This window comes from Onychomys torridus, chromosome 8 (genome assembly GCF_903995425.1).
Source record: "Onychomys torridus chromosome 8, mOncTor1.1, whole genome shotgun sequence".
NCBI classification, from domain to species: Eukaryota; Metazoa; Chordata; class Mammalia; order Rodentia; family Cricetidae; genus Onychomys; species Onychomys torridus.
The window spans coordinates 64062090-64083571 of NC_050450.1; the positions used below are offsets into that span (position 1 = coordinate 64062090).

Genomic DNA, 21482 nt, shown 5'->3' on the forward strand with positions numbered 1-21482 from the left:
TGGGGGCATGGGGACCGAGTGTCAGGGATGACAGGGCAGTGAACTGGCCTGGTAGTCTGGGTGGTGGGAGAGCCTGCTCAGCCTTCTTGAGAGGCACCTGGTCTTAGCAGGGCTGTCATTCTTGAAGGACCAAAGGGGCTTAGTCCTTTACAGGGGCACACTGTGACTTTCCCTATGCAGAAGAGGCAAGAGGTGCCTGCCTCGTGAAATGGTTGTGTGCTCACAAGGGTACCAGGATACAGCTGCAGAACAGTCTCCACAGTTACTTCAGCGAGGAATAAGGAAGGGGAGCATCATCCCGCAGGCAGGGGAAGGGAGGCTTCAGGCGGGCAAGTGGGACTGGGCACTGGGTATACCCTGTGTGCTGGCTAAGTCAAAGTCTGACCTGTGGGCTTGTGGGGAGATTGGGATGGAGGAGGGGCTGATCAGTCCTCCTGTTTTTTTTTTTGTTTTTTTTTTTTTTTAAAGATTTATTTAATTATTATGTACACAGTTCTGACTGCATGTAAGTCTGCACACCAGAAGAGGGCACCAGATTTCATCACAGATGGTTATGAGCCACCATGTGGGTGCTAGGAATTGAACTCAGGACCTCTAGAAGAGCAGTCAGTGCTCTTAACCTCTGAGCCATCTCTCCAGCCCTTCCTTCTGGCTTCTTGATCTTTTGAGGAAGTGGCTTTCTAGGCAAGCAGGAGAGTAAGTAGCTCCCAGTTCTTGACCTAGTAGAAGCTAGCTCTTGGGAAAAGTCTAGAAAGGGGTCCTAGCTTACAAAGCATCAAGCCAGGGAAGCCTAAGATAACCACTGAAGAAAGGTAGTGTGGGGACTAGACTCTGACAGCAGGCAGAATGGAGGCCCATTCTGAGTCTGAATTTGAGCACCAGTGAGCTCTGCTGACATGGGATGGGACCCACCAAGGGGTAAGTGTTGAGGTGGTGTCCTCTGGAGAGAGGTCCAGTTTCTGGAAAGACCACGGCTTAGGCTGAGACAGACTTGTGTCCTGGTCTTCCTCCCCTGTGTCTGACTTTGTGTGAGTTGCTGCAGTCCCAGGATGAAAGGGAATCTGGACAGAGGATGCCTAGCACACTATCTGCCTGGTAGTAGGCTCTCTTGATGTGTCTTCCCGGTGCAGACTTCCTCCTAATGCCATGTGCCTCAGTTTCTCTATTGGGTTAATGCAGTTAGCTGCTCTGTCTGTTGCCAGGACCAGGTGAGGACACAGACAGGAAACCTGTTGAGAAATGAATGTTCTTGCCAGTACAGAGTACCAGCTGGCAGGGGGTGGGGATCTCTAAGCAGCTGGATAGATCTAAGCCTAATCAATCATGTTGCTGGGGTGGGCAGCTCCACGGCAGAACTGTCTCCCCCCCCCCCCCCCCCCCCCGCCCCCTGCAAGCTTCAATGAGTACAGTCTGCTCCCCTCACAGACTCTCTCCAAGGTCCTCTACAAATAAAATAGACAAATAGACTCCACGAAGGATGTCTGGGCTGTCCCACCTTGATGTCTATGAATAATGCAGATTCCAGGGTCCCGCCTCACCCTCACTGACCCAGAATAGGTGTGTGCAGTGCCAGATGTGTCTAAACAGGCACCTTGAGATGATTTTTGTGCACAGCAAAGGCTGTGAATTGCTGGGTTAGGAGGTGCTAATGGTTTGATACTGTGATGCTCACACTGCAGGTGGCCCCTCCCCCACAGTTCACACGTGTCACACATACCATTGACAGCACCTCGTATTTAGCAGTTCTCATCTGAGGAAGTAAGTGCTTGATAGGAGTTATGGGATGTGGTATCTGGAGGGGCATTTCTAGAAGAATTTGGCAAAGTCAGAGTAAGGAGTTTGATTTGACCTCCTTGGTCCAGAATGAACAGTGAATGCCTTTCCCTTTCGTAGGTGACATACATTTCTTTGTCTCTCCCTCACCCCCCCCTTTTTTTTTTGAGACAGGGTCTCATGTAGCCCAGGAGAACCTGGAACTCACTATGTAGTTGAGGCTGGCTTTGGACTTCTGATCCTTTCCCTCTCTAGTGCTGGGATTACAGGTGACATGCCTTTTGTTTTTGTTTTTCGAGACAGGGTTTCACTGTGTAGCCCTGGCTGCCCTGGAACTTGCTCTGTAGACCAGGCTAGCCTTGTACTCCCAGAGATCCTCCTGCCTCTGCCTCCCAAATGCTGAGATTAAAGATGTGAGCCATCACCGTCCAGCCAGGTGACATGCATTTTTGTGGACATGGCCTCTACTCAGCAGTTGGCTGGATGTCCCTGGTTGGTGTCCCTAGCGAGTATACTTGTATCTGGAGAAAAGGTCATTGCTGGTTCCGGGCTCCCCCGTCCCGCCCTCCCCCCAGCTTGTTCTTCCTTCTTTGATTGAAGGAACCCTTGCCAGGCTGTGCTGATGGACTTCATTGTATTAATGGGGATTTTTAACCCAAAGGAGAGACTGGCGAAGCAACTCTAGACACTGTTGCTGGTTGGCAGAGAGGTGCCTTCCAGGGGTTCTTGTCTGTCCATTTATTCATGATTCCACATTTCAACCAATGTTTACCTAGCGCCTCCTCTGCAACAGTCCTGTGCTGCAGGGGGCTGGCTATGAAAGGAAGCCCCCGTTTTTTCTTTAGATTCTGGAGGAGGGAGGGTAAATCAGGAAGACTGGGAGCCAGGCACTCTCGGGGGCATCTGCCTCCTTTGTACCTTCTTGCACACACACTGTGGCCTGAGTGCTGGCCCCAGCCAGTCAGCTTCAGCGTTTGCCGTTAGCTGGTGTCTGCTGCAGGGCAAATGATGTACTAAGTGACGTTAAAATGTGGCTTTCTGATAATTTATCATGTACATTCTCATAAACACATCACCCTCGTCACAGTACATTTCCGAGTGCAAGGGCTAGCAGAGGGGACGAGTTAGCACTTACCTAATGAGGTTTTGCAGATGTCAAATGCTCGGAGCTTTGGTAATGGGCTAAATGGCCCAAGGAGGGGTCTTGTCTTCCCTTTCCCCTGCGACACCCATAGAGTATGTGTCATGGAGCCCCTCACCTCACTTGTTCCCCAGAACTGGAGGCCTGGGGAGATGGAGGGCCTGGCTCCATGTTCCATAAGGCAGACCTGGCACTCACAGCCAGATTTCCTGATATTTGGCCCCCACACATTGGAGATGGAGAAGGACTAGGCCTCTCCCTCTATCCCAGCCAGGGCTGGACTCTGCCCCTCTGTGCTGGTCAGGATCTAGTCTGCCAGCCTGGACAGAGGCAGGTTCACCTGCCAGGAGAGACAGCCCGAAGTCAGACCATCTCTACAGGAGACCAGATGTCATATAAGGCACAGTGTTATGTCCTTAGGAACCCCCAGAAATGACCCATGGGGCTTAGGAAGGTGTGGCCTCAGGCTTAGGTTGGGACAGCACATCACTTCCAGGTGAGAGGTTTCTAGAGTTCAAAGCTTTGGTTCAAGGCGTCTTCAGCATGGGATTGAACATCGCAGTGTTGTAAGTGGGCTAGAACGGCAGGCGCAAGGGCCTGAGGGCGTGACTCTTTGATAGGGTGCTTGCCTAGAATGTGTGAGGCATTGGGTTTGATTCTCCAGCACCCGGTGGGGGACGGGGAAGAAGAAACACAAACTAATAATTTTGAAACCCAAGGCAAATGGCTTTGGATTAATGATGCAATTCAAAAATATTAACAATGCAAGCAGTAACTTTCAATTATAGTTTGCTTCACTTCTTAAATTTAGAAGATGTTTTCTCATACAAAAATGCCTGGAATATAAAGTAAAGAATGTCTGCACCCATCAGCCACCTTTAAAGTAAACCATTCCAGTTCCCTGGAACACTAAACACAGGAGCCTCGTGTGGTGGTACATCTCTATTGTCTCAGGTACCCTGGAGGCTGAGACTGGAGAATTGCTTTAGTCCAGGAGTTCAAGGCCAGCCTGGGAAACACAGAAAGACTCTGTCTTTTTTTTTCCCCTTGAGATAAGGTTTCTCTGTGTAGCCTTTAGCGTTGGCTGTCCTGGAACTCACTCTGGAGCCCAGACTGGCCTTGATCTCAGAGATCTGCCTGCCTCTGCTTCCTGAGTGCTGGGATTAAAGGCATGTGCCACCACCACCCTCAGAAAGACCCTGTCTTCAACAACTGCAACTGTCCTGGGTGTGGTGGTGGCTCATGCTAGTAATCCCAGAACTAGGGATGTGGGGCAGGAGGATCCAGAAGTCCAAAGCCATCTTTGGCTACATGTCCAGTTGGAGGCCAGCCTGGGCTACATGAGAACCTGTCTCAAAACAAAACAAAACAAAACCAACAACAAAACGTTAAGAATAGAGAGAATGGGGAGTTATTGTTGACTGGTTCAGAGCTTGAATGGGATGAAGAAAAGTGTCAGGAGTAACAAGGGCAGTGGCATAACCCTTTGAACTTGGTTAATGCTACTGAAACACATACTTAGGTTAAAATGGAAGGTGGTGGTGGCTGGGAGCCCAGGGCCAGAGGGTGACCCACAGCAACCCACTGTAGTGACTAAATGATCAACATTCTTGTCTATATTTTCATACTTTAAAAAAAAAATTACAAATGTGGCTGGGTGGTGGTGGCACATGCCCTTAATCCCAGCACTTGGGAGGCAGAGGCAGATGGATCTCTGTGAGTTTGAGGCCAGCCTGGTCTACAAAGTGAGTTCCAGGACAGTCAGGGCTACACAGAGAACCCTGTCTCAAAAAAAAAAAAAAAAAAATTATTTCATGTAGACAGGTGCTCTGCCCGCATGTGTGTATTCACCTGGTATCTGTGGAGGGCCTTGGATCCCCTAAAATGGGAGTTACAAATAACTATAAGCCATCAGGCCAGTGCTCTTTTTTTTGTTGTTTGTTTGTTTTTTGTTCTTTGTTTTTGTTTTAATTGGTGTTTTTCCTGCATGAGGATGTTGGGTACCCTGGAACTGGAGTTACAGACAGCTGTGAGCTGCCGTGTAGGTACTTAAAATTGAACCTGGGTCCTCAGGACTGTTGCACAGAGAAACCCTGTCTCAAAAAAAAAAAATTACAAAGGTATTTGAAATCTGGGTATACTAGTTCTCCTCCATCACATTGCTTTCTTCCAAGGCAAGGACTGTCTCAAATTTGATTCTATCCCTCCACACAATTATTTTGTATATTTGTTATGTAAATAAATAATATCTGGTATTATTTGTATGGTTCAAAACTTCATATAAGTGCTATCATACTGTACATGTCCTCATTCAACAATTTTGGTGTGTGCATATATGTGTGTGCATGTATGTATGTGTGTGCATGTATGTATGTATGTGCATGTATGTATGTGTGTGCATGTATGTATGTGGGTGTGCATGTGAAGGCAAGAGATGAACCTTAGGTGCTATTCTGCAGGAATCATCCACCTTGTTTTCTTTGAGACAGGTTCTCTCCCTGGGACCTAAGGCTTGCCAATTAGGCTAGGCTGGTTGGCCGGTGAGCCCCAGGGACCTGCCTGTCTCTACCTCTCCATCACCAGCATTATAACTGCCTAGCACTACACCCAGCTTTTTATGTGGATGCTGGATCAAATTCAAATTGTTTTGTGCTGACTGAGTTATCTTCTCGGCTCATTTTTTTTTTTTTTTTTTTTTTTGGAAAAGTTTTATATATCTCAGGCTGGCTCTGCTGGCTGTTTTTGTCAACTTGACATAAACCTAGACATATTTGGGAAGAGGGAATCTCAGCTGAGAAACTGTCTTCATCAGATTGCTTTATAGGCAAGTCAGTGGGGACATTGTCGTGATTGATGATTGGATGTGGAAGGGCCCAGCCCCGGTGGGTGATGCTATTCCTAGGCAGGTGGTCCTTCCTGGGTTGTATAAGAAAGCAGACTGAGCAAGCCATGAGGAGCAAGCCAGTGAGCAGCACCCCTCCACGGCTTCTGCCTCAGCGCCTGTGAGTTGTTGCCTTGGCTCCCCTCAGGGATGGGCAGTGATTGGGACATGTAAGCCAGAAGCAGTCTTTTCTCCTCAAGTCGATTTTGGTCATGGTGTTTACCACAGAGCAGAGAGCAGCCAGGATGCTTGCTAGAACTTGCTGATCCTCCTGCCTCAGCCTCTGAGTGCTGGCATTACAGGTACATTGCACAGTTTGAAGAGTAATCTACAATAGCCATATTTTTGTTTTTGAATGAGTGAGTCACTAAGTATATAGCAAGCCAAGGTAAAAGACTAAATAATGAATAGTATGTAGCTAGGAAAACATTTCATTGAGTACTCAAAACATTCAGCAGAGACCAACTGAGGATGGCCCATTAAGGCCATCTGGAGTTCCTCCCAAAACCCCCGGCAGGGCAGAATGACTCCTCAGGTGAGGTATCCAAGTAAAATATCAGTTTCAGTGGACAGAGATGACATCATCACATCTGGTCCACATGGCATCCAGCAGAAACCAGCTTGGGAAGCTGAGGCAGTCAGCTGAACTTTGTGGCTGAGTTTCCAGCTGCTCTTCCCCGTGAGCACATAACCAGTAGAACATAGTTGGAAATGGCTTTGGGTATCTTCAAGGAGGACACAGCGTGTTTACACCTGTCCTCTCTCTCCCTGTCACAGAGTCAGGGTTTCAGGAATTGAACTCAGGTCATCAAGCTTGCTTGGCAAACACTTCTACCCACTGAGCCATCTTGCCAGCTCAGGCTCGTGCATCTTTAGCATGATGATATATTGCCAAACTGCTCTCCAAATTGGTTACCATCACTTCCATCCCGCCAGCAATTCACTTCCTACTACTTTCTTCAGGTCCTCCTATACACCTGCAGCATCCTAGATCTTAGCTGGTTGAGAGCTGCTGACGGGTCTCACGTGTGCTTGATTTGTCTTTCTAACTAGTGTTAGTTCATTCCTGCTGCCGCTGATGGTGGGTGTGTGGTATCAGTAGATGAATGTGGCAAGTTAAAGTCAGCATGGGACTAAAACAGTACGGTTCACCTGTGTGGATGGAACATGTAGCCTTTAAAAGGAGGAAGCAAGGCTGATGACCTGACTTCTATCCCCAGACCCCACATGGTGGAAGGAGAGAACTGACTTACATAGGCTAGCCTCTGAACGCCACATACATGCTGCCATTCAAGTGGGTCCCTTCAACAAGTAAGTAAAAAAAGAAATAGAAGAAAGCATTTTTAAGAGAGTTCAGTAGGTCTGATGTGGAAGCTGCATTGATATCTTGATGCACTAAAGTTCCTTTTCTTGCTTAGATTTAAAAATTTTTAAATTTACTATTTTAAAAAATTTAGCTGGGCAGTGGTGGCGCACGCCTTTAATCCCAGCACTCAGAAGGCAGAGGCAAGTGGATCTCTGTGAGTTCAAGGGCAGCTTGGTCTACAGAGCTAGTTCCAGGACAAAGGCTTACACAAACAATCTTAAAAAAACAAAAATAGGGCTGGAGAGATGGCTCAGAGGTTAAGAGCACCGAGTGCTCTTTCAGAGGCCGTGAGTTCAATTCCCAACAACCACATGGTGGCTCACAACCATCTGTAATGAGATCTGGTACCCTCTTCTGTATACATAATAAATACGTTTTTTTAAGAAAACTTAAAAATAGTAACAACAAAAATTAACATTTTAATTTAGTGGCGCATGCACTATTTTGTTGTTGTTGTTGTTGTTGTTTTGTTTTTTGAGACAGAGTTTCTCTGTGTAGCTTTGCGCATTTTCTGGAACTCGATTTGGAGACCAGGCTGGCCTCGAACTCACAGAGATCCGCCTGGCTCTGCCTCCCAAGTGCTGGGATTAAAGGCGTGCACCACCAACGCCCGGCAAAGACCAAAGACGACCTCCTTCTCCTCTCCTCCTCCTTCTTTTTTTAAGATGTATTATGTATACAGTGTTATGTCTGCATCCCAGAAGAGGGCACCAGATCTCAATACAGATGGTTGTGAGCCACCATGTGGTTGCTGGGAATTGAACTCAGGACCTCTGGAAGAACAGTCAGTGCTCTTAACCACTGAACCATCTCTCCAGCCCTCTTTTCTTTTTTTTTTTTCAAGGCAGGGTCTCTCTGTGTAGCTTTACAGCCTGTCTTGGATTTCACTCTGTAGACCAGGCTGGCCTTGAACTCACAGACATCCGCCTGCTTCTGCCTCCTGAATGCTGGGATTCAAGGCGTGCGCCACCACCGCCCAGCACATGCATTATCTTATTAACAAAAATAAACAAATCCAAAGAGAGCCAGGAATAGTTTTCCAAGAGTTGTTTGATGAATGCAAGCTTCTGGAAAGTTCTAGAAGTGGACAGTGCTGATGGTCGGACAGCACTGGGACACTGAGCTGCTCCCGTAAAAATGGCTGCCATAAGCCACGCAGCTCTTTTGGGTTGGTCAATTTTCAGAAAAGTCTTGTTCTTCTTCCTCTCTCGGCTACTGGCCAAAGCGTGAGCATGCTTTCCCTGGCACTTCGGGCCTTCCCCTCTTCCTTAGGAGCTACCCCCACTTCTGCCTCACGTCGCTCCCTCATCTCCACGCCTAGCTCAAAAGGCTTGCCTGCCTGCTTTCTTTCAAATTCTTTTTTGTTGTTGTTGTTGTTTTTTGTTTTGTTTTTCGAGACAGGGTTTCTCTGTGTAGTTCTGGAGCCTGTCCTGGACTAGCTCTGTAGACCAGGCTGGCCTCGAACTCACAGAGATCCGCCTGCCTCTGCCTCCCAAGTGCTGGGATTAAAGGCGTGCGCCACTACCGCCTGACTTCTTTCAAATTCTTAACTCAAGCTTCAGGGGTTCTGATGCCTTTTTCCAGCCCCTTGGGCTCCTGCATACATGTGGTACACAGGCTCATGTGGGCAAACGTAATACACATAAACCAACAGACAGACAGACAGACAAATAAAATTGTCCTTAAGCTAAAAAGTAGTTACAAGGGTATATTCTGTATTATACCATTTATTTACCTATGGCCGGGTCTTGCTATGAAGCTTGGGCTGACCTCAAATCTGAAATTCCCCTGCCTCACTTAGTTTCCTAAATGCTGGGTTTGCAGGTGTAAGCTACAGATTATGTTATACCTGTTTTAAAACATACGCACACGTACAGGCACACACACACACACACACACACACACACACACACACACACACACACCAACCCAATAAAAAACAAACAAACATATACATGATATTTTAACATGGCAGTCCCTTGATCTGTGGTCTTTGAGACAGGGTGTCTCACTGGCAGCTAGGATGGAGGTCAGGGACCAGGATGCCGGCCACACTGTGTTTCTCAGAGTCCTCCCATAGAGTAGCGATTCCAGCTCTCCACCTAGGTTCCTAGGGGCTGTTCATGGCAAGGCTGGGATCCCATGATGCTCTCAGGCCTGCGCTCCCTTCAGGTCCTGCTCCTCTGTATACAGATCCGAGAGGAACCGGGCCCACCATCTTTCCCTTTCATCCAACCCAGCCTATACCATCCTCAGTAGTGCTATCCCCCACTTCCCTTGGGGGTTTCATTCTGATGCTGCACCCCAGCTGCCACTGATGTCCCCGACGGTCCCCTAGGCACCACCTGGATTCTTTGGATGGCCAGCATGCAGCTGCAGACCTAGGTCTCATGATCCTTCATTTCAGCCTCTTCTCTGACTGCCCCATTAGTGGCCACCGGGCCCTTGAGCAGCACCGCTTCTGGCTCTGTCTGGCTCAGGGCTTGAAGTCCACCCCAGTGAGGCCACAGGGGGGTCTTTTGGGGGTTGTTTCCTTGGCACCCTGGTTCTAGTAGTCACTTCTGACAGAACCAGAGAACACTTAGTTCTTAGAAAGAATCTACTTCTCTCTATTTTTTCCTAACCCCCATCTCATGCCTGGCTAAGTCCATGAACTGAAGCCCAGGCCTGGCTCAGGGCCTTTGTACCATCAAATTCCCCACCCTTGGGACATCCTCCCGTCAAGGTGGCCTATTCTCATTTTGTCTTAGCTCAAGGCCAGCTCCTCCAGATGCCAGAGACAGCCATAGGAAGCTGCTACATCCCCTCCTGTTTATTGCTCAGTGTCTGCAGGCTCCTCAGGGACAGGGCCCTGGCGCTGGCTGTCTCCCAGTTTATGGGCACTCCACTCACAGTGATAGGAGGCAGCTGGTCCAGGCTACAGGATTACAGGCAGGGCATTTGGGAGGTGGGCCTGCAGAGGCCCACTAGCCTTGGGCTAGCCCTTCCTCTCTGTTTGTACCAGCTCGCTCCCACTCCAGCGGATGGCCTTGGAGACAGCAGCATTCAGAGGAAGGAGGAGGCAGAGTGGAGGGTCATCCGTCAGGCGAGACGTGGAGAGCCTGGGAAATCAGGGAGGCTGTCTGAGGCCCTGCTGCAGCATCTGCCTGGTACTCCCCATCATCTGGGAGCCTGGTGGGCGGGCTGTCCCTGGGCACTGGAGAGAGCCAGGGTAGCCCCAGGACCACAGTGGTGGAGGAGGGAGGGCCTAACCAGGGCTCCTTGCCAATTACCTTCCCTTTTCAACAGACATTTACTTCACAATAAACATTTAAAAACACATAAATCTCCCAAAGGTGTCGGATTCCATCTGGAACCTTCATCCCCTCTCAGAAGGCAATTATTTTGTTTGATGTATTTTGAATTTTGATATTTGAGAGTACATAGACTAACATAATAAACTCGAAAACCTACCCACCAAAATCAGTATTTTCATCTTTTTTAGAGAGATTTTTTTAAACATAAAAAATGGTAACTGCGGAGCTGAGGGTCTAGCTCGATGGCAATGTGTGCTAGCATATGAAAGGCCCCGGATTCCATCCCTGGCTGAAGCTAACATTTTGAGGCTGTATAGCATTCAGAATCATGTAAAGTTCAGATGTGTAGAAGAGCATGGTACACGTCAGTGTCATGACCTTCCCAGGCATGAGATAAGACCCCGGGTTCCTCCTTCAAATGGTCCCTTACATTACACTCTGATCTATGTGATGCCTCTGCCTAGCACCCCTGGTCTTTGTTTAAAGTTAGATTATTTTTTATTTATTTATTTATTTGTTTGGTTGGTTGGTTGGTTTTTCGAGGCAGGGTTTCTCTGTGTAGCTTTGCGCCTTTCCTGGAACTCACTTGGTAGCCCAGGCTGGCCTCAAACTCACAGAGATCCGTCTGGCTCTGCCTCCCGAGTGCTGGGATTAAAGGTGTGAGCCACCACTGCCAGGCTTTATTTTATTTTTAACTATGTGTATGTGCGTGGATATGTGCAGAGGGTGTAGGTGCCCTTGGAGGTCAGGGAGGCATTGGATCTCCTGGAGCTGCAGTGAGTGACAGACAGTTGTGATGTGGGTGCTGGGAACCAAACTCAGGTCCTCTACAAGAGCAATACATACTCTTAATGGCTGAGTCATTCCTCCAGCCCTTCTCCTGCCCATTTAAAAATATAAATACAGGGAGATGGAGAGGAACAGCTGTTGTTCTCCCAGAGGCCCCATGTTCAGTTTGGGTGACTCCCAGTTACCTGTAACTCCAGCTTCAGGGAATCTGATGCCCTCTTCTGGCCTGTATAGGCACCCACCCAAACAATTGTATAGATACACACACATACACACACAGAGGTGGGGGGCAGAGAATTAAAAAGTTGAAGTGAATGTTTGGTTTAAAATAAATAAATATGCAGGGCGGTGGTGGCACATGCCTTTAATTCCAGTACTTGGGAGGCAGAGGCTGGCAGATCTTTGTGAGTCTGAGGCCAGCCTGGTTTACAGAGTGAGTTCTAGGACAGCCAGGGCTGTTAGTCAGAGAAACCCTGTCTCAAAAAACCAAAGTTAAATAAATAAATACAATAGAATATCACAGATATAAACTTCCCTTCTTGTGTTCCAGCTTTACCCCAGGAGGCAGACCCAATAATGGAACTCACATAGACCATGCCAGGCGGACGTGCGTATTTTTAACACATAAATTTGTTTTGCATAGTTTAGAACTTTGCGTAAATGACAGCAATCCTGTACCTATTACCCTGCACATTGTGTTTTCTCCTGGGTCTAAGTGGTCTTTTAAAAGCTGCCCTACTGAGGTATAATTTATGCACCGTAAACCAAGTATACAACTGGACGATTTTGGGTAAATGTACAGAGCTGTGCGCCCGTCAGCACAATCCAGTTTTAGAACATCTCTCTTTCTCCTAAGGCAGCCAGATGCATTGCATTTTCTCCCTTTTGCTTCAAGTGCTTTGGGACAGATCTTGATCCCTTTCTCTCAGGAAGCCCCTGGTCGGTGCCAACCCATTCTCTGGGGGACATTATGCTACCTCAGTTACTCCTTACGACAACCTGGAAAAAGTGCGTTTTGGAGACAGTGACAGGAGACACAGAGGAGGATGAGAAACTGCCCAAGGTCACCCTCCCAGAGACTGACAGGCAGGCTGAGCCTGGAGGGTGGCCCGGCAAAAGCTGTGATCCCACACAGACGATAAACAGGCGTAAATAGCTGAGTGACCTGCTCAGGACCCCAGGGACAGGCAGTGGCAGAGCTGGGACTTGCACCAAGTCTGTGTGATTCACAAATGTGGCTGACCCCTGGCTAGTCTCCTTTACTTCTCTTTTTCTTTTCAATTTTTTCTCTCTCCTTTCTCCGCCTCTGTTTGGCTTGGTACTTGCTATGCAGCTCAGGCTGGTTTTGAACTCACAGTAATCCTCCTGCCTCAGCTTCCCAAGTGCCAGAATTATAGGTGTGTGCCACTCTGCTTGGCCCTTTTATTTCATTCTTTGAGACATATCGTCATAACCCAGTTGGCTTGGAATTATGTATATGGCCTAGGCTGGCTTTGAACTTTGATCCCTCTTGGCTCAGCCTCACAAATATGCCACCATACTTGCCTTTTTCTTCCTGACAGAAAAGGAAACACACAAAGTGTGATCAGATAGATGGGTATCGGGATGGGGAGAGACCCATCAGGACAGATTCTTACACTCACTGAAACATCTGCAAATACACTTATCCATGTGAATATGTGTAAACACACATGCCTGTACACAGCATAGGCACGTATGTAATATAGGTACACATAGTCATATAAATGCACATCCACACAGGTGTGCCCACACAGGCACAGGCATGTACTCAGCTATACCACACATTGTTTTATAAATACTTAACTAGTCAGAGTTGGTGTTGAGAGGTCCTTTGTTCTGTAGACTGGTGTGTGTGCACATGTATGCATTCACAGTGCATATGTACATGCTTACACATGTGTGTTCTTCAGTGTATGGATATGTGTATGTGTGAACTGGTGTCAAGTAGGTGATGGGGTCCCCTGGTGGAGCTCTGACAGAGTCTCTCCATGAAAGGGTGACTTCTAGCTGTTGGGCTGGGCCTTAGGGTCCCCTCTTCTGCTCAGGTACATGCTTTGGGCCTTCAGAAACAGAGCTTAGCATGATTTCAGGGATTGGCTGGTTCCATACTGTCAGAAATGGGACCGAGCCTCTCTCCCCACTGGCCTGCATGCTTCCGTCCAAAGATCTTCCTATCAGTGGACTCTTCACCTCCACAGAGCTGCAGAAGGCTGTAGGGCCTCCCTAAAACACCACCTCAGGCATGGAGTGAGCACATGCAATCTGCTCTAGAGTCCAGGAGGTGGGTATACTGACTACTGCCACTGCCAGGATGGGGAAACTGAGGCACAGAGGCATCTGCAGAGTTCTGTTCCAGCAAGAATATGTTCAAAGCCAGGGACAGGGACCTTGTATGGACAGGGACCTTGCCCAGACTGTACAATGGGTTATTCTCACCTGGAACCCAGGAATTCTGGCATCTAGTTCCTAAGGCGTGGTCCTGCCCTGGGGGAGCTGGGCCAAGCTGACAAGCCTTTGATGAAGTGTGTTCTCACCAGACACGGACCCAGGAGGAGCGGAAGAAATGGAGTAGAGTAGAGACTAAGACAGCTGTTTTCTTAAATTGATCCTTTTCTCCTGGAATGAGGTTGATTTTATATATGGTTATGGTTTTATATTTTTCCTCCTTTTTTTTTTTTTTTTTTTTTTTTTACAAGGTCTCGCTCTGAAGCCCAGGCTGGCTTTGGACTGCCTGACTTCTCAAATGCTGAGATTACAAGTCTGAACCCCCGACACCTGGTAGTGGCTACTTTTATATTCTTGGTTGGCAAGTTAATTTTTTTAATTAACTAATTAATTAACTTGTTTACTTATTTATTATGTGTGTGTGTTTGTGAGCATGTGGAAGTTAGAGGACAACTTTTAGGACTCTATTCTCTTCCTCAGCCCTGTGGGTTCTGTGTTCTGGCGGTCAAATTCAGGTTGTTAGGCATGATGGCAAGAGCCTTTATCCCCTGTGCTAGCTGGCCAGCTCTTGGTTGACAAGGCATCAACCCAGCACTGAGCCCCAGCATGGCTGGGACTTTACTAAACTCTGCAACGTGCTGTCTTATGGAACCCCTCAAGTTCAAGCCTCTTCGGGGTGCCCTGGAATTCTGTTTTCTTTCTCCTTGCTGCTCGGTCCTTCATTTTCACACCTGCGTTTGCCCACACAATCCAGTGGAGGAAGCCTCCCTTGGATGTTTGAAGTCTTTATGCTCTGGCTCAGACCCTGGATGAGTTAGCAACAAAAGTGAGCAAAGCTCTTTTTCTTATCCAGCGGTCAACTTCAAGGCCACTGCAGCCCTGGGAAGCCAGCCAGTTGCTGGGAAGGGAAGGAATCAAAGGCCTCTAAGCAGTAAGAACCAGCTTTGGAGCAAAGCTCGGTGCAGATCATGCATGTGGCCTTGCTGCAGAGCAGTGACCTGGCCAAAGCCTGTTTATCTCAGATCCACCAGCAGAGGCCTGGCCTCCCCAAGGGAGCTGGCTTCTGCAGAGGAGGGGGCCCCTCTGGGTCTGGACTCTTGGTCCATCCATTTAGGAGGCCCCTGGGGCTCCAGCTCCTTGGGACTATTTAGTGTGTGTGTGTGTGTGTGTGTGCATGTGTGTCAGGGTAGGGGGATACAAAGGGGTCCCCTTCCTTCTAAAGCACCTGCAAATAACTTAAAAATTACAAGAAACATGTTAACTGGGAAAATGGCATTCCTTGCTCATTTTGGAAAGCTTCCGATGAAGGCTCTCAGAGTATGAGACCTTGGGCTCAATCCTAGCACAAAAAGAAAGAAGAGTCTCATGAAACTAGGTAAAAAGCAATCATGGGGGCCAGTGAGATGGCTCAGCAGGTAAAGGGTATTGCTCCTAAACCAGACCTCAGTTTGATCCCCAGATCCCATGTGGTGGAAGGAGAGAACTGGCTCTTAGAAGTTGTCTTCTGATCTCCACATGCATGCCATGGCACATGAACACACACACACACACACACACACACACAGTAATTGTTTTTGTTCTTTTGTCTTTTTTTTTTTTTTCAGAGCTGAGGACCAAACCCAGGGCCTTGTGCTTGCTAGGCAAGCGCTCTACCACTGAGCTACATCCCCAAACCCAAGAAATTGTTTTTGAAAAGGAATCATAAAACCAGACAAAATCCAAGCAGGTGAGGGAAATAATACATTTCAGTTATTTGGAAGCCTTAGAGAATAGAGAACACTCTTAGGTGTGTAGTGGCTGGGGAGAAGTGGGGGTTCAGGCTGAGTCCCCCAGAATGAGTGGTGTTTTACATGAGTGGGAGCTGTTCCTTTGAGACAGGCCTGGTGTTCTACATGGTCCCAGGGTCCTGCATCCAAATCCTCTTCCTGCTGTATTGCCCATCACCCCCTGCTATGGTCCCTCTAGTCCTGGAAATTCTTCTGTGCTCTTCTTACAGGAGCAGGCACAGAAAGAGGGTGTGACATGGTCGGGCAGCCCAACAGCTGCCATTCCTGCATGCCACCCTGAGTGTGTGTCATAGGTTACTTCATGTCGCCCTCACTATTGTTATTTCTGGAAACTTGAGCTCTGAGAGGTTAAGTTATTTGTCTAAGGTTGAGTCAGTGCCAGAGCTGGAAAGAGTTGACATGTGCAAGTGGGACTGACTGGGACCTCAGCTTCCTGTCCTTGAACCCCAGCCTCATCACTTAGCTGGGAGCCTGGGACCTCTTGGGGGAATGTGTCTATTGGGGACCAGCTGTGCACCCAGCCTGGCCTCACCTCATGCTATCATTCATAACTGGAGACTACAATACCAGTGGTAGGCTAAAAGCTGGTATTTCTCTTTGTCTAGGTTTGGGCTCTGACTCCAACGATTTCTAGTATGGTCAGTATTTTCTGAGTCAAAGAGGGTATAAAGAAAATCACACTCTCCCTGGGCTAATTTATCACCCTGTTATTTCCATTAGCTGATACTGTTGGAACCCATTCCATCCCAAGCTGTTTGAATTCTCAGCTTTGAAATGCCCAAGCCCGGCAGTACCATTTTCCGCTGTAAAAGGGACCTAGGAAAATGAGAGATGCTGCCTGCAGGTGTGTGTGGGGGGGGCATAGGAGACTTAGGGGAGAAGGCTGAGGACAGAGACCAGTGGGCATTTTTTGTTTGTTTGTTTGTTTTTAATCCAAAGGCAGGTGCACTGTGGAGGTCCACAGGGCTCTCTCTCATGCCCTGGTGGAGGCAGGGGTGGCATTGGGCTGCTGGGATCTACAGCTGGGTGTAGGGGAGATGGTGTCCAATGAAGGCAAAGCCATTGGCAAGAATGGGAAGAAGGTTCTCGAAGGCTAGATGGCTCCTGAGTGGACCTTGGACCAGCGCACACTGGACCAGCGGACCCTGGGCCATCGAAATGAGCAAGGCTGCAGAGGCCAACTTCAGTTTTTGACAAGTTCAGAATCTTTAGGAGATGGTGAGGATGAGTATTATGGTTTGGCTCTTAAGTGTTCCCCCAAAAGCTCATGGGTTGAAGTCCTGGTACCCAAGTACTGGCACTACTGAGGGCAAGCTAGGCTGCTGGAGTTGTGTCCTTGAAGGGCTTCTGGAATCCTGGCACCTCCTCTCTCTTTTCAATTCTGAGTCACCATAGCCTGAGCAGCTTTGCACGCGCACACACGCACACACATGCACATACACATACTCACATGCACACATACACGCACACATACACACATGTGCACACATACATACATACACACACACACACACACACACACACACACACACACACACACCACCACCACCACCACCACCATGTGATGACTGTTCTTGATTGTCAACTTGACCAGATCTGGAATTAATTAAAACCCAATGCTGGGTACACTTGTAAGGCACTTTTTCCTTCCTTCCTTCCTTCCTTCCTTCCTTCCTTCCTTCCTTCCTTCCTTCCCTCCCTCCCTCCCTCCCTCCCTCTCCCTCCCTCCTTTCCTTTCCTTCCTTCCTTCTTTTCTTCTTTTCTTTTTTTTTTTTTGAGACAAGGTTTCTCTGTCTTGGCTTTTCAAGGTTTCTTGGCCCTGGCTGTCCTCGAACTCACAGAGATCGGCCTGCCTTTGCCTCCTGAGTGCTGGAATTAAAGGCGTGTGCCACCACCACCCAGTGAAGGACTTTTTCTTTTTTGTTTTTTTGTTTTTTTGTTTTTTTGAGCTGAGGACCGAACCCAGGGCCTTGCGCTTGCTAGGCAAGCGCTCTACCACTGAGCTAAATCCCCAACCCAGGACTTTTTTCTTAATTAAATCATTTGAAGTGGAAAGACCCACTTCTAATTTGGATCTTTTTTTTTTGAGACAGGGTTTCTCTGTGTAGCTTTGCGCCTTTCCTGGAACTCGCTTTGGAGACCAGGCTGGCCTCGAACTCACAGAGATCCGCCTGCCTCTGCCTTCCAAGTGCTGAGATTAATAATTCGGATCTTTGAGGTGGGAAGATCCACCTTAATCTGGGCCACACTGTCTGCTGGCCCCTATATAAAGGACATGGGAGAAGGAATCTTGCTGTCTCTGCTGCTTGCTCTCACTCTCACTGGCAAGTCCATTCCTTCAACTGGCATTGCAGCTTATTTCTTTGGGATTCTGGCATATACTGAAGAGCAGCTGAAACATCCAGCCTTGTGGACTGAACAACTCCTGGATTCTTGGACCTTCCATTGGTAAACAGCCAATGTTGGCTTAGATGGACCAGAGCCTGTAAGCCATTCTAATAAATCCCCTTTATATATATAGTTATACACATTCATTCTACAAGTTCTGTTCCCCTAGAGAATCCTAATACACTTCACCATGTTCAGCCTGACCATGGCCCAGAATGACAGGGCCATGCCACCATTGCCTGAAACCTCTGCAACTGTGAGCCAAAATAACCCCTTCCTCTGTGTGTGTGTGTATGTGTGCACATGTGTGCATGCATATGTGTGCAAGCACACATGTGTGCTCATGAGTGTGTCTGCATGTGTGTGTGTGCCTGTGCATGCAAGTGCACAAGTGTGTGTGTCTGCCAGTGAAAGGCAGAGGACAACTAGGGTGTCAATCCTCAAGCACTGTCTACTAAAAACATTTTTTCTAACTATGTGGGTTCTGGGAGTGGAACTCAGGTCCTCATGTCTGCAAGCTCACTATGCCATCTCCCCAGCCCTACATTTTTTCCTTTTAAGTTGTTTATCTAGGGTGTTTCATCACAGGGGCAGAAGGCAATGGAGCTTTAGATTTTAAGCTCTGGGCTCAGATCCTCACTCTGCCTTCTGCTGGCTGCTCTGTTCTGTGCAAGTTGCCTAACCCCGCCCCCAGCCTCAGTTTCTGCCTGTGAAGCAGGGTGGGAGGAATGAGCTGACTGGAAAGGCTGGCCTCCCAGATGTGTGTTCTCAGTTCTTTAGGCGGTCAGCTCTCCTCAGTTCGCCTTGGAACTTTCCTGAGTTTAACGTGGGAAATCTGTCATCTTTGCAAACTCCCAAGCACTAGGAGCAGGAGGTGGCAGGTTCTGGCTGTGGTCTCCAGTCTTACTTCATGCAAATGTGCACCCAAGTTCTCCTTGATGATCCTTCCAGATTTTGTTAAGATTTCTTCAGACTGCTGAGGAGGGGTAGGGGGCTCTTTGCAGCACCTCTGGCTCTGAGGTCAGCTTTGGCTGAGTGAACTCTGTTAGGGTGGGCACAGGTCCAGTGAACTCTGTGTTAGGGTGGGCACAGGTCCAGTGAACTCTGTGTTAGGGTGGACACAGGTCCAGTGAACTCTGTGTTAGGGTAGACACAGGTCCAGTGAACTCTGTGTTAGGGTGGGCACAGGTCCAGTAAACTCTTTGTTAGGGTGGACACAGGGCCAGTGGACTCTGTGCTAGAGTGGACACAGGTCTAGTGAGTGCTGTGTTAGGGTTGACATGGGTCCAGTGGACATGGGTCCAATGCCCTACATGTCAGGGTGGACACAGGTCCAGTAAACTCTTTGTTAGGGTGGACACAGGTCCAGATACAAGTTTCTGAGTCACAGAAACTCAGTCTCCTCCCTCTCACATCCATCTCTACAAGGCCTTGGTCATGTGGAAGCACTAGGGACGGTTAGTGTGAGGTAAGGGGAGGCATTGTATGCCCACAACACATTTACTCATCAGCTTCTCTACCTCATTTCTCTACTTTTTCCATAAGACTGTTCATTCTAATGTCTCTTTTGTGGCCATGTGTAAAAGTGCTTTTTAGGCTCATCTATATTTAGCTTAGGGGCTGGAGGGAGGGCTCAGAGGTCAAGAGCACTGACTGCTCTCCTGGAGGACCACAGTTCTGTTCCCAACACCCATATCTGGTGACTCATGACAGCCTTTTACTTCAGGTCCAGGGAATCCCACACCTTCTTCCAGTCTCCTTGGTTGGATGCCCACACATTCATGGCATAAACACAGAGACATACACACATACACATAAATAAACATAAAATTCTGAAAAAGCCAAAACGAAGTATTTTCCTAGAGATCGGCATGCAAATGAGTACCTGCAGCCCCAGCTGCTTGGTTGGAGGTAGGGGAGGCTGGACAGTGTAGTGTTGTGTAGTTGTGAGGCTGGCGTTAAGTCTCAACACCTACATAACGTGCCAGGCATGTTACTCCTATAACTCCAGCTCTGAGCAGGGTGGAGCAGGAGGATCACTGGGGCTTCGTCCTTTCCAGTCTACCCAGGAAAATGAGAGGCCCAGGCTTACAGAGAGACTGCCTCAAAAGACTAGGTGGATGGTAATAGAGGATGTGTAGTTCTGGCATTCACAAGTGCGTGCACACACACACACACACACACACACACATACACACACACGTGTCAATGAATCGTAAGTCTTAAAAAAATAAATCTGGCAGGTAGGTCTAGAGAGGAGCCTCATTTGGTAATGCTGTGCAAGCATGCAGACCTGGAACACATCTAAAAGTTGGGTGTAGTGGCACATGTGTGTAATCCCAGTGCTAAGGAGACAAGAGACAGAAGGATTGCTGGGGCTTGCCAGCCAGCCAGCCAATTAATGGGTGAATCCCAGGTTTAGTGAGAGACTGTCTCAAAAAATAAGGTGGAGAGCCGTGGAGGAAAACACCAGGCATTAACTTCTGGCCTTCACATATACGAGCTCATGTACTCTGGCATGTGGCACGTTAGTGCACACAAACACAAACACATATACATATACATATACATATACATATACATATACATATACATATACATATACACACAGAATGTCTCCATGGTGAGGCCCAGCTTAGCACACAGATCTGTGGCAGCAGGGCTTGGCTGAAGGGATATTCCTCTGTTCTCACCCCTTAAGGGATCAGACGCTTTGACTCCATGTCCTGGGGGTGTGATGCTCTAGAGCCCCTGACACACAGGGCTGGGAGACCCTGTGGTACTTCTCCCTTTCATTTAACAGGGACCCTGCGGCGATATACTGTGTACCCTAATACAATTTACCTGAAGATCAGAGAACAGAACAAACCACTAGATTAAACATAGAGGCCAGGCAGTAGTGACACACACATTTGAACAGGAGTTCAAGGCCACCCTGGATTACGTGAGATTGATTCAGTCTAGGAGAGAAACAGAGGCAGGCAGTGGTGGCACACACATTTAATCCCAGTACTTGGGAGTCACATGCCTTTAGTCCCAGCACTAGGAAGGAAGTGATATGGCTGGGCCGAGAAAGGTATACAAGGCAGAGGAGACCTTTCAGCTGAGGAATCAGAGACATTCAGTCAGAAGATTCTGGAGTTGGTGAGGTGAACTGTGTGGCTTGTTCCTTTGTCTCTCTGATCTCTCAGCATTTACCCCAATATCTGGTTCTGGATTTTTTATTATATGACCTTTAGAATTCGAGCAACATCTGGCGTCCAACTTTTGGGGCACGAATTCACGAAAAAGCCGCTTGCCTGTGGCTTTGCAGCCACTGGCACGGGCCGGAGCTGCACGAGGCCGGAGTCTCTATCCCACCTCTTGGGATTTTGTTTTGGACACCAAGTGGGAGTTGGCAGTGCCAGCTGTGGTGGCACAGATGAAAGGCAGGAAAGGGCAGGCCTGAGGAGTGGGAGGATCGGCCATCTAGATACTCAACCCAGAAGGAGCGAGCTTTGCATCATACTGTTTATAGATAACCTGAGCAGTCCCCCGTCAGTTCAGGTTCGGCTGGCCTGCTGTCTGCTGTGGTGGCAGCCCCAGGAGGAGCGCT

At 48.3% G+C, this 21482-nt stretch overlaps 1 pseudogene; it reads left to right on the forward strand.

The window, feature by feature from the left end:
* LOC118588706 overlaps window positions 1-21482 on the forward strand; it is a 34537-nt pseudogene that overhangs the window by 2538 nt on the left and 10517 nt on the right.